Here is a 10,230-nt window from a genome sequence, read left to right on the forward strand (position 1 = left end):
ACTTGGTTCTTCAAGGACAGGACAACCGCATCCAGAAAAGGATGAATACCTTCAACCAGATTAGAAGAATTCCAACCAACAGTACTCTGCCGTGTGTGAATTAAGTTTCAACTTGCTCATTTTTACCCATGTCAGAACTGTCCCCAGACACTAGATTAGGATTTCCACTCTGGGATTAGCAGTTGGAAATGTGAAGTAGCACAGACTATCATCAGAATATTGATGGAGCTTCAACTCATACTTCCAGCTCACCCCTTCCAGCAGTTTCATGAAGACGTTAATGAGAATGAGGGACAACATTGGGACCTTGAGGCACCCCATATGCCAAAGGCCATAGAATGTAACAATACTCTCTCAGCATCACTTTCTGAGAACATCCCTGCAGAAACAACTAACACTTTCCTCCCTTCAAGCCTTATTCTGGGGATGTAGAAGGATACCATGGTTAATGGTATCAAAAGTTACTAAGCGAGTCAAGAGACTCGACAGGATAGCATTCTCCCTGTTTATCTCCAAGCACAAGTCATCTACCAGGGCAACTAAGGCTGTTTCTGTTTGTTTCTGTTCCAAAACTTGGCCAGATACCAGACTGAAATGGATCTATGTAATGAGCATCACTGAAAACTGTCTGGAGTTGAGATGCCACCACCCACTTTACCACATTGTTAGCTACGTGCACTGAGCAGAAAGAAAACATTGATTTCTTGAGTTCTAAGCAATATACAGAAGGGGCAGATTCAAAACAGTTCTACAGCGAAAGATTAGTAAAATAAGAATGCTATCTAACAGAATCGGGGGGGGAGTGTTCATGCAATGAAAGTACATATCAGGGAGTTGCAGAGCAAGGTGGGCTAGCCCCTCCCATAACATCCACATGCTGCATCAGCTGTAAGTTTGGCAGTCATATCAAGGGCTTCTGGGTCATCTAGGATCCTCCCTTGATTGATAGAGCACTTATGTCAGTACCTACATAGGACCCCTTCACTCAGCTGCCAAACTGAAGACTGATGTGCCTATGGAATGCATAGGGGCTAGCCAATAAAACCCTGCAGTCCCTCTGGCAACACTTCTAATACATAATTCACTATTAGGCAAAAAACCTTGCGGTTTAAGAACGTACCTATAGCCCACAGCTATTTCTATCCAACTTTAACAAGCAGGGAAATTGGACAGCTATAGTGAATGCACCAGGGGAGCAGGAGACCTGACCTCCTCTCAGAGATATTGGACTGCCCTACAAATTGGTCAAAACGCAAACACCATTTGGGTTGGTCTTTCACACTTTCCTGTGTAGCTTGGAAGAGTTTGGTAACATGTGCCTCTGAGCATATGGTTGGCAGGTAGAGAGAGCAGAGAACAGTGGCAGGAGTCTCTAGGGATAGTAATTAAACAGGGAGAAGCAACAGCTGCTGAATATGGATGAAGAGAGAAAAAGAAACAACTGGGCCTAGGAGACTTCACAACATCACCGTCCATTTTATTATAATGTTTCATAACTTGATTTTCAGAGAAGAAAACTTCTGAGTGGGTGACAAGACTAAAAACAAAATCTAAGTAAAAGAACAGCCGCACACGCAAAAACCCCTCCAGTTCTAAAAAGTCTACAATGCCCAGGCAATTAAAAATGAGTATGCTCTGTGCTTCTGCAGTTACATCTTTGACAAAAATATACTGAAATGCAGACACACTGAAGAACTGGCTTTGTGTGGGGGATGAAGCGGATTAAAATCTGTTTTTGCTTATCATGTTCTTTAAAGTGTAAGCTGTGACTTTACTCTGTGTTTAAAGTGAAACTGGTACCCATTACGTAATTTCTATGTACAGATGCTCTTTACTAAGTCAGCCAAGGAATCTATAGGATTTGTGATAGTGGCCTCCAATTTCTCTCCCAACCAATAGCCAGAATGATTGACAAGATAACTTTCTTCCATAGAAAAAAACATCACAGAGAATATCTGCATTTCCAGTGCTGCATTGCAGCATCACAGCCTACTCAAGTTCAGGAAGAAGAAACACATGGCATCAATGCTGAATGCTAATTAACTGAAATAAAGCTTTTCTGTTTCTTCCACATAAAACTCTGTAAGAATGAAGTGCTGGATTGCATACCACAACAACAACAAAGTAAAAGTGGTAAGTGAAAAGCTTTAAGGAATACATACTTATTAGTATGAGATCTTAAGCCCCATAGCTGGGAGAGTATTACCTAAAGGTGAAATCCATTGGTGTCTGTGTGTGAGAAGAATGTATCTCCACTCACCAATAGGACTTCACTGCTTACCACCCCTCACACCCCCAAATCCGCTCCAGATATTAGTGCACTGATGTGATGTTGGTTTTTCATCCAGACTGAATTTAGAAGTAAATTCATCTGATGCTTTAATTCCCTGGTCAGAAACTGTTTTTCAACAGGGGTCATATTCTGAACTGTACAAGAGCTGAAGGATCAGCAATACTTGCTCCATCCACTGAATCGTCTCAGAAGAGCAGAGAGACAGTCAAAGGGCTCTAGCTCCTTCTTCCCCCAGTGTGAGGAGCTGTCAATGTTTTAGGTAAGTACAAAGACTTTCATATTGGTACCTCAGCAGCGGGGCCAGCACCAGGGAGCAGCCAGGTCGGGCCCTGGCTGGGGGTCCCTGTAGCCCAGAGGGGCCCCTCCATAGGTTGGAAGGGTAGCGCTCCCATTCTACGATCCGTAGCAGCATCGGCTCCCGACCCGGCCATGGATCAGAAGCTCCCAGGTACCTCCCCCCCCCCATACAGTCAGTGCGGGCTTCAATAAGTCCTCACGAACACCCCACCTACCTCTCTCATCTGCCGTCAACTAAGATGGCAGCAGAGGCTTCCCTAAGGGACTGACGCCCCTGACACCATCTTGGCTGAGGGCAGGCATGTGCGCACAGTGCATATGCCATTTGCAGGGATGATAAGCGAAGGTGGGCTGTGTGGGTGGGTTTATTAGCCCTGCACCACTTGTATGGAGGGGGTAGGCTATGGCGCCGCAGGCCCAGACATGCCTGGTGCTGGCCCTGCTCAGCAGCTCTCTACTATTTGCCATATCAACTTACTTGCAGAAGTGAACAGTTGAGATGTTCAATAAAGGGAGGGCTCTGGCAAAGCTTCTTCTCACAACACAGGAGAGGGGTCTAAAGAGCTCTTTTGCCAATGCTACATAATGGCACAGGTGGACAGGTCATTCCTTGGATCAGGGTCTATGGTAGGAACCAGACTAAAAAGCATTGGTGATTCAATTTATGTGCCCTCCCTGGGGACCTCCAGTTGTACATTTGGAGCTGAAAAATAATTAACTTGTGTCACAATGTACTTCAACCCAATTACTGTCTAGCGTGCTTATTTATTATTGCACTGCAAGCATTCCATTTATTTTGAAGAGATAAAGTAGCTGATTACAAATTTGCTTATGTCAGAGCATGAGAGAAAATCCTTGTTCAGTTCTTCCAAGATGAGGTTAAGGGACACAAATCAGAAACTCTGAGTTGTACTCAAGTCTCTCTGGTAGCTTTTAAACTGCACTGCAAACCTCCAGAAAAAGGTTTCAAACGCCTCAAGAATTAACAGGAATTGGTATTGCTACTAGTGAAAGTCAATATACTAGTCCCTCAAAACAATCTTCAAATGAACGGTATGCTTGCTCTGCCAGCTACAAAATGTTTGATTTACAACTGCATTTTATGTTTCTACTTTTAAACAGAAGAAATATGCAGGCTACATGGAAGCTTATGTTCAAACTCCGCAATCCTGAGCCAATGTGATTAATCCTGTTTAAAAGAAATTAGATTGAAGTGCGAATAAAGGAAAACAGAATCACAGTTAAGCCTGTCTACTGTTCAACAGAGTAATTAACCCAAGTTTACAATGGCATCTGCTCACAAGAGCAATAAATAAACACAATTGTACATCTAGATTTTGTGTGCATTATCAGTTTTTTTTAAACAAAAAAACTTGCATACCTACACAAAGTAGGTACAGAGAAGGCACCTGCAACATCCCACTTTATGGATTGCTAGTCTTCCAATCCTTGTCTTCTGAAGAACTTTTTGAAAAAGACTCAAAATATGTCATCCATGCTGCAACCAGCTTAATGATATTTAATACAGTCACATTCCTCCCTAGATGGACAGCTGTTCCATATCAGCTGGCACCAGCAACACAAGATACTTTTTATCATAACAGCCATTACATAATGTACGAAGACCTTCAACACGTTTTACCCCTGCCCAGCTTAGGTGCCTATGACCAACAGCAAGCATAATAATTAAAAACCTTTCACTAGAGCCCTTCTCTCTGGCAAGCTTCCTCCCAGCTCCATGACAGCTTCTCATGAAAGTATGGCATCTTTCCCACATACTCTGCCACACAGGGGCAGACAAGGACAAGAAAGCCAAACCAACATCTATACCTCTTTCTACTTCCTTCTCCATAGTGCAGACTACTGGCCAGATCAACCATGATTATTATGAAGCAACCCAGTACCTGTCCCATCAGACTCTGCAGAGGTGAAATAAAAAGGGCCTGTTGCATAACACCCCAAAAACCACTAAGAAAGAAGCAGACTAGCAGCCTCAACGAGGTGGTCAATCTGTGCCTGGTCTAGTCTGTACAACTTCATGCAGGAACTCACATGATAGAATACTCGCACATACCAAAATAATTCCTTCCACACAGAAAGCTGTCCTGTCAGGACCTAGCCTTCTTCTTCACATACCAGAAGATTTCTTTTAATGTGCAGGGAATTCTTCTAACACGGAAAAGTGTTCAGTCACATGCATTCCTACCTTCAGCCTGAAGTGGTTCAGTGTGCAAAAACAGGTTAGCCCCCCCCCCCAAAAAAACCCTAGAGAGATAAAATCTTGAACAAGGGGAGACAGTCTTTAAAAGCCTGAAGGGTTTATAAGTGGAAGGGAAGGGGCACTTTGTTCCCTGTAAAGCTCTATGCACACTGAGGTGACAAGGGAGAGAAAGAAAAAACATCCCAATACAGAACAGAAAAAACATCCCAATACAGAACATGCTTCTTTCACTGAACTTTGATCTTCTCTGAACTTTGACAAGTAGAACTGCTGTCTCCAGATTCAGCTGAAGACCAGTGCCATACACAACATTGATTCTGTATTCTCTTTATTTAGTTGCAAAGAGAAATGGCATCATTTTCTGTTTACCTTCTTTTTTTATAACAGGAAGGAAGATTTGCAAGATGCAAAGAAGGCCAGAACTTTGAACCTCTGACTGTCATGTAGCAGAGATGCTTTCAACAGGTACATATTTCCAGTCTGCACAGGAAAGTGCACCTGCTGAAATTTTCTCATTTGCATAGCTGTAAAAATTGCAGGGGACTTCTGTCCTCCTTTGCATCTGGTCATCCTACAGAGAGAAAGATGGGCACATTCAGTACATGGCTTAAGCCAGGTCCCTTCTCAGACTGTTATTAAAGGAGGTTCTTGGATCCAATAAAGCTGAAGACTACTGACATTGTGGACAGAGATTGGTAAAGGAGACTCAGGTTTAAACCCCCACCATGATGCTCATTTCATAGGTGACCTTGGGCCCAGTCACCATTTCTCAACCTAAACCACCTTACAAAAATAGTTTGTATTTTTAAATATATGTAATCCGCCTTGGGACCTGAATTCTGGGTGAGAAGCAGACAACAAAAATTAATTTATTATTGCTTATTATTATTGTGAATAGAAGATGAGGAATCATCATCCTGACCTTCTTGAAGAAACAAACAATAAAAACGTAACAAAATGGCCATTTTATTGGGAACAGAGGTCATAATGCAGCAGCAGAGCATATGTGGAGTATGCAGAACATCTCAGGTTCAAACGCCATAATCTCCATAGCAAACAGGGGCAAGACCCCTGGTAAGATAGTGCCACTCAGTGTAGACAAGACTGAGTTCAGACGGTCCCAGACTCAGTAGAAGGAAGTTACCTGTACCCCTATGTAACAGGGCAGTTCCTGGTGTCAAGAAACACTCGGCACTGTGTACTACAACCAGACATCAACACACACACATATACGGGGTCACTTTCACACAGCCTATTCAGCCCTCCCAAAACCACATTGCTGTAATGTTACTGATTTTCGGTACAGCAGCTGCCAAGGCCCCCCACCCTGTTTGATGAGGATTAAGGAAGAGGTTCGAATCTTACCGTTAGCAATTTGCCCGGGATGGGGTGGGGGGTAGCAGTGATTAAATGAACACAAAGCAGCGCTAGAGCAAGGAGGGCGTGGGGAGGTGGATGGGGAGAAGGGAGAGCATCTCTCACGACTGCGAACAGAGGACACACCAGCCGCTAAACAGGCACACAAAGGGCCCCCTTTTTCACCGGCTATCTCGCCCCTCCGCCTACCGCCGGTGTCCCCCCCACCCAACAACCTCCCCCTTTCCTGACCCCAGCCCTGGTTTTGTGACTAACCTGCCCAAGGAGCGGCACTGTGAGGGCTTCAGAGGATGGGCGGATTATAAGGGTTATGATGACGGCGGTGGTGCCGATCCGCGCTCCCTCTTCCCACCTCCAGCAGCTTCCTCTCGGTCAACCTCGGGCTCGAGGAGAATAACGACGGAGGTGACGAGCCAGAAACCCCGGTGCACTGTGTGCTGACGACTAAGCCTCTCCCTGCCCCAAACCGGTTACAGCCGCCCCGGCACCAGCCGCCGCCGCCGCCGCCGGGCGGAGAGAAAGGAAAACTAAGTGGGTACCAGGAGCACGTGACAGACGCGGCCAATCAGAAAGCGGGCCGTGAGATGGCGGGAGGGAGGGAGACCGAGGGAAAAGAGGCCGGCGGAGAAAGAGAGGGTGTCGTGGAGGGAGAACAACAAGGGGATGCGGCGGCTTTCCTAGAAAGCGTGGCCTTGGGAAGGCTGAAAGGGACGGAGCCTTGGGAGTGGGCGGGGCGAGGAGAGAGCAGAGTGACATGGAAAGGAAGGGAAGGAGGACCTGCGAGTATGGGAAAAAGCAACGAGCAGCGCTTGTAGGCTGCGGATTTATAGCTTTTCGGCAGTTCTTCCGCCACAGACCCGCTTCCCCAAAAGATCGGACCTTTTTCTTTTTAATGTTATGATGCGGGGCCTTAAAACCGAACATATTTATTGCGACAGAAGCCTTTGAAGGGCTAGTGTCCACTTCTCTAGGCCACGAAAGGTTCTGCCATAATAAATGTGTTAGGCTTTCAGGTACCGCAAGAGCCGTCGATGTTTTGGTGTAGGGGATGCAGATCAGGGAGGGGCAGGGACGAAACGCCGCCTGTTATTTTACAGCAGGGGCGCTGGTGGGGTGTTATTCGCCAGTCCTCTGCAAGCCCAAGCTTTTCTCGGAGAGAAACCCGCCAAGGAGAGGAAGAGGTAGATTATATTCGCATGTACAGTACTGTATAGTTTAGGGCTAGGGTTAAACTGCCACTTTTGAAACTTTTCAAAATCCTCTTACCACAAAAATGTCACAAACTAGTGAACAATCTGTTGAGTCCACCTGAATTCTTCATCGGACAGAAAGTTAAACAAAGCGAGGATAGAGGGTGGAGACAGAAACTAGCTTAGTAAAGAAACTGGCAATGTCTGCATTGGTTTAAAACAAGTCACTTTTGTTATTTTGGGCCCCTCCAAACTGGTGTTTTATTGTGGGTGAATTCTGCAACATGAACCTTAACACAATAATAGTGCATTAGCAGTGGATTTATTCTGCTTTAATTTGTTCTGCAATGTTTCCTCAGTGCTTCCACATTAATATTGCTGTCTGGAGGGGCAATAGGGGTACAAAAATAAATCAGAACATTGATGGTAGAAAAAGTTACTGGATTTCAGCAGGAAGACACAGGGTATGCACTGTCTGGAAATGAAGCAGTGTGAGCGCCCTGAAATTTGCAGGTACAAACAGTACTGAAAGTAGGATCACATGTGACCACCCCAATAGCATCATGAGCACAAATCATCCTGAATGCACAATAAAAAAGAGGTCTGGAGGGGCTCACTGCCTTAGAAGGGGGCACAGCTACAGGGGCATGACAGTGGGGCTGTCATAAAGTGCACCTGCAAGTCAGAATATACCACTGTGTTACTGCAGCTGCGCTCCTGGACAATGCATGAGGAAAGACAGGAAGAGAAAACAAGGAAATGAGCTAGCTGTTGAGTTTCATAGAACTCCTTTTCAGGATGGATCTTAAACCAAACAAAAACAAAGAAATGGGGGAAAGGGAGAGATTCCTGGTAGACCTGAACAGTTCCAAACTATTTAACACTTGTGTCTGGTGTGTGTGTCCAGATGATCATACACATACACTCATGTGCAAGCCACCAACATAGGTTCAAATAATCCAGAGCTTGGAAAAGTTACTTTTTTAGAACTACAACTCCCATCAGCCCCAGCCAGCATGGGCACTGGATTGGGCTGATGGGAGTTGTAATTCAAAAAAGTAACTTTTCCAAGCTCTGATAATCCTCAATGTCAGGAGGGAGCCTGATTGGCCCGTGGTTCTCCCTCATATTGAGGATCTCTACCTACAAAAAATAACTACAGTCCATTCTCACAAGCTCAACACCAGACATCTGCCATGGGAGGTAGGGCTAGTCCATGGAACCCCACAAACCCTTCATCAGCCTTAAAGACCTGGCTGTTCAGGCAGGCCTACGGGACCTCTGGGGTGGGTTAGCGTTTAATATTGGTATTATTATTGCTTGGTCCTCATTGGCTTTTATTGTATTTTTATTGTATTTTACTGTGTAATTGTACGTCGCCTAGAGTGGCCGTTAATTCGGCCAGATAGGCGACTCACAAATAAAATTTTAGTATTATATTATTATTATTGTTTGTGGGGGAGAGGGCATCTGAATATTGTGAGATTAAGAAAATGTGGCAGTTTGTGTTTCCAAAAATTAAAATAAATTCTGCCCTTGTAACTTATTAAATTTCCATTAACTTGAAGAGAAGCACTTGTTTTAAAGAAACATATGTTTTAACACAAAATAAGGAGCCATCTTTTGAAATAAGGAACAAGGGGGAAGCCTAGTTTCTGGTAAAGGGCACGGTAGAAGCTGGCCAGTCTGCATGTGTTGTGGTGTTAATTCATAAACCACTAGTAGTAGTGTGGGCACCACTAAATACCTATTTCACATTACAAAACTGACAAAGCTTAGAATTTCCCCCCCCCCAAACAGACAAAATATTTACCCCCTCACAGATAAAAGAGCATGTAGTTACTTTACTCTAAGTCTACAATACTAGACAACTGAACCCACCCCATGACATCACTAGGGCCTGCCTGTGAAATCTTAGGGTTTGGGATGCTTCTGTCCACCCTACTTCTGACAGAGCTTCTTTCTGCTTCCTGGGGCTCAGTCTCATAGGTTTTCTGGTTCTGACCTGTTGCTGGCCTCCACTACTCACTCAGGAAACATTCCTCCCTTAAGGCCTGGCCTCTCACCACCCCTAAGCTTTTCCCTTAGAGGGGCAGGGCAAAGTTACCAAGGGAATGCGAACACAACAAATATAATAAGAGTTAAACCTGTGAATGAAGGGAACGCAAATCTTGAAGGATGGGGGAAGAGAATTGGCAAACCTAAGGGTATGCAATTGGAGGAAGGCAAAGCAGGAAGGACAGTATTGTGATGCACTGCAGAGCATCTCCCCCTCCCCTGTAGTGCTCAGCTAGCCTCTGTAGGTGCTGAGTGTTATTATTGCACCTGGTGGATGTTTGGGCTTTTGGGGCTAGACTTTGCAGCAGTCTAGCCTAGTCCAGGGCAGGACCTGAGAAGAAGAAAATAGATGAGTGAGCTGGCTCTTCTTGATGCAAGAAACCTAATGAGATCTTACTAACTTAGCCCAGGCAATAGGAGCTGGAATATTGTGCGTGTGTGTGTCTGGGGGGCATTTCATCCCTAGTTTGTTTAAAAAGTTGAAAAATATATCCTGTCAATCCTTTCAAGCTGGTTCTATTTCAAAATGGTTTATCTTTTCTCATGTGAACTTATGTACTAGGTGTGTGAGATTTGCTGGTAGAGCTGTCAGAAGTAGTGTTAGCTGGCTGGCCCAGGGCCTTTCTGTAGAACAGAGATTGGGTGCTTGAACAGTTAATTCTAGCACCAGTAGTTCAGAGAGACGTATAGTTCCTATGTGACGTGCTGTTAAGTATTTCCTTCTAAAAATGATTATAGGTATTAATTTAATTTTTCAAGTGAAACTTCTCTGAATTGCTTTCCCGGTATGGCAA

The 10,230-nt window shown here is 44.7% G+C and overlaps 1 protein-coding gene across 2 annotated transcripts in view; it reads right to left on the reverse strand.

The window, feature by feature from the left end:
• GPCPD1 (glycerophosphocholine phosphodiesterase 1) overlaps positions 1 to 6,965 on the reverse strand; it is a 50,268-nt gene extending 43,303 nt beyond the window's left edge. The window contains exon 1 of one of the 2 annotated variants that reach the window (XM_061622490.1): positions 6,444 to 6,964. The gene's annotated coding sequence lies outside the window, so the exon portion shown is untranslated. Of the gene's footprint in view, positions 1 to 6,443 lie in introns of both variants that reach the window. The other variant, XM_061622491.1, reaches the window with a different exon arrangement.
• Between the last annotated feature and the right edge of the window lie 3,265 nt (positions 6,966 to 10,230).

Source organism: Rhineura floridana, chromosome 4 (assembly GCF_030035675.1).
Source record: "Rhineura floridana isolate rRhiFlo1 chromosome 4, rRhiFlo1.hap2, whole genome shotgun sequence".
In the NCBI taxonomy this organism is placed as follows: domain Eukaryota; kingdom Metazoa; phylum Chordata; class Lepidosauria; order Squamata; family Rhineuridae; genus Rhineura; species Rhineura floridana.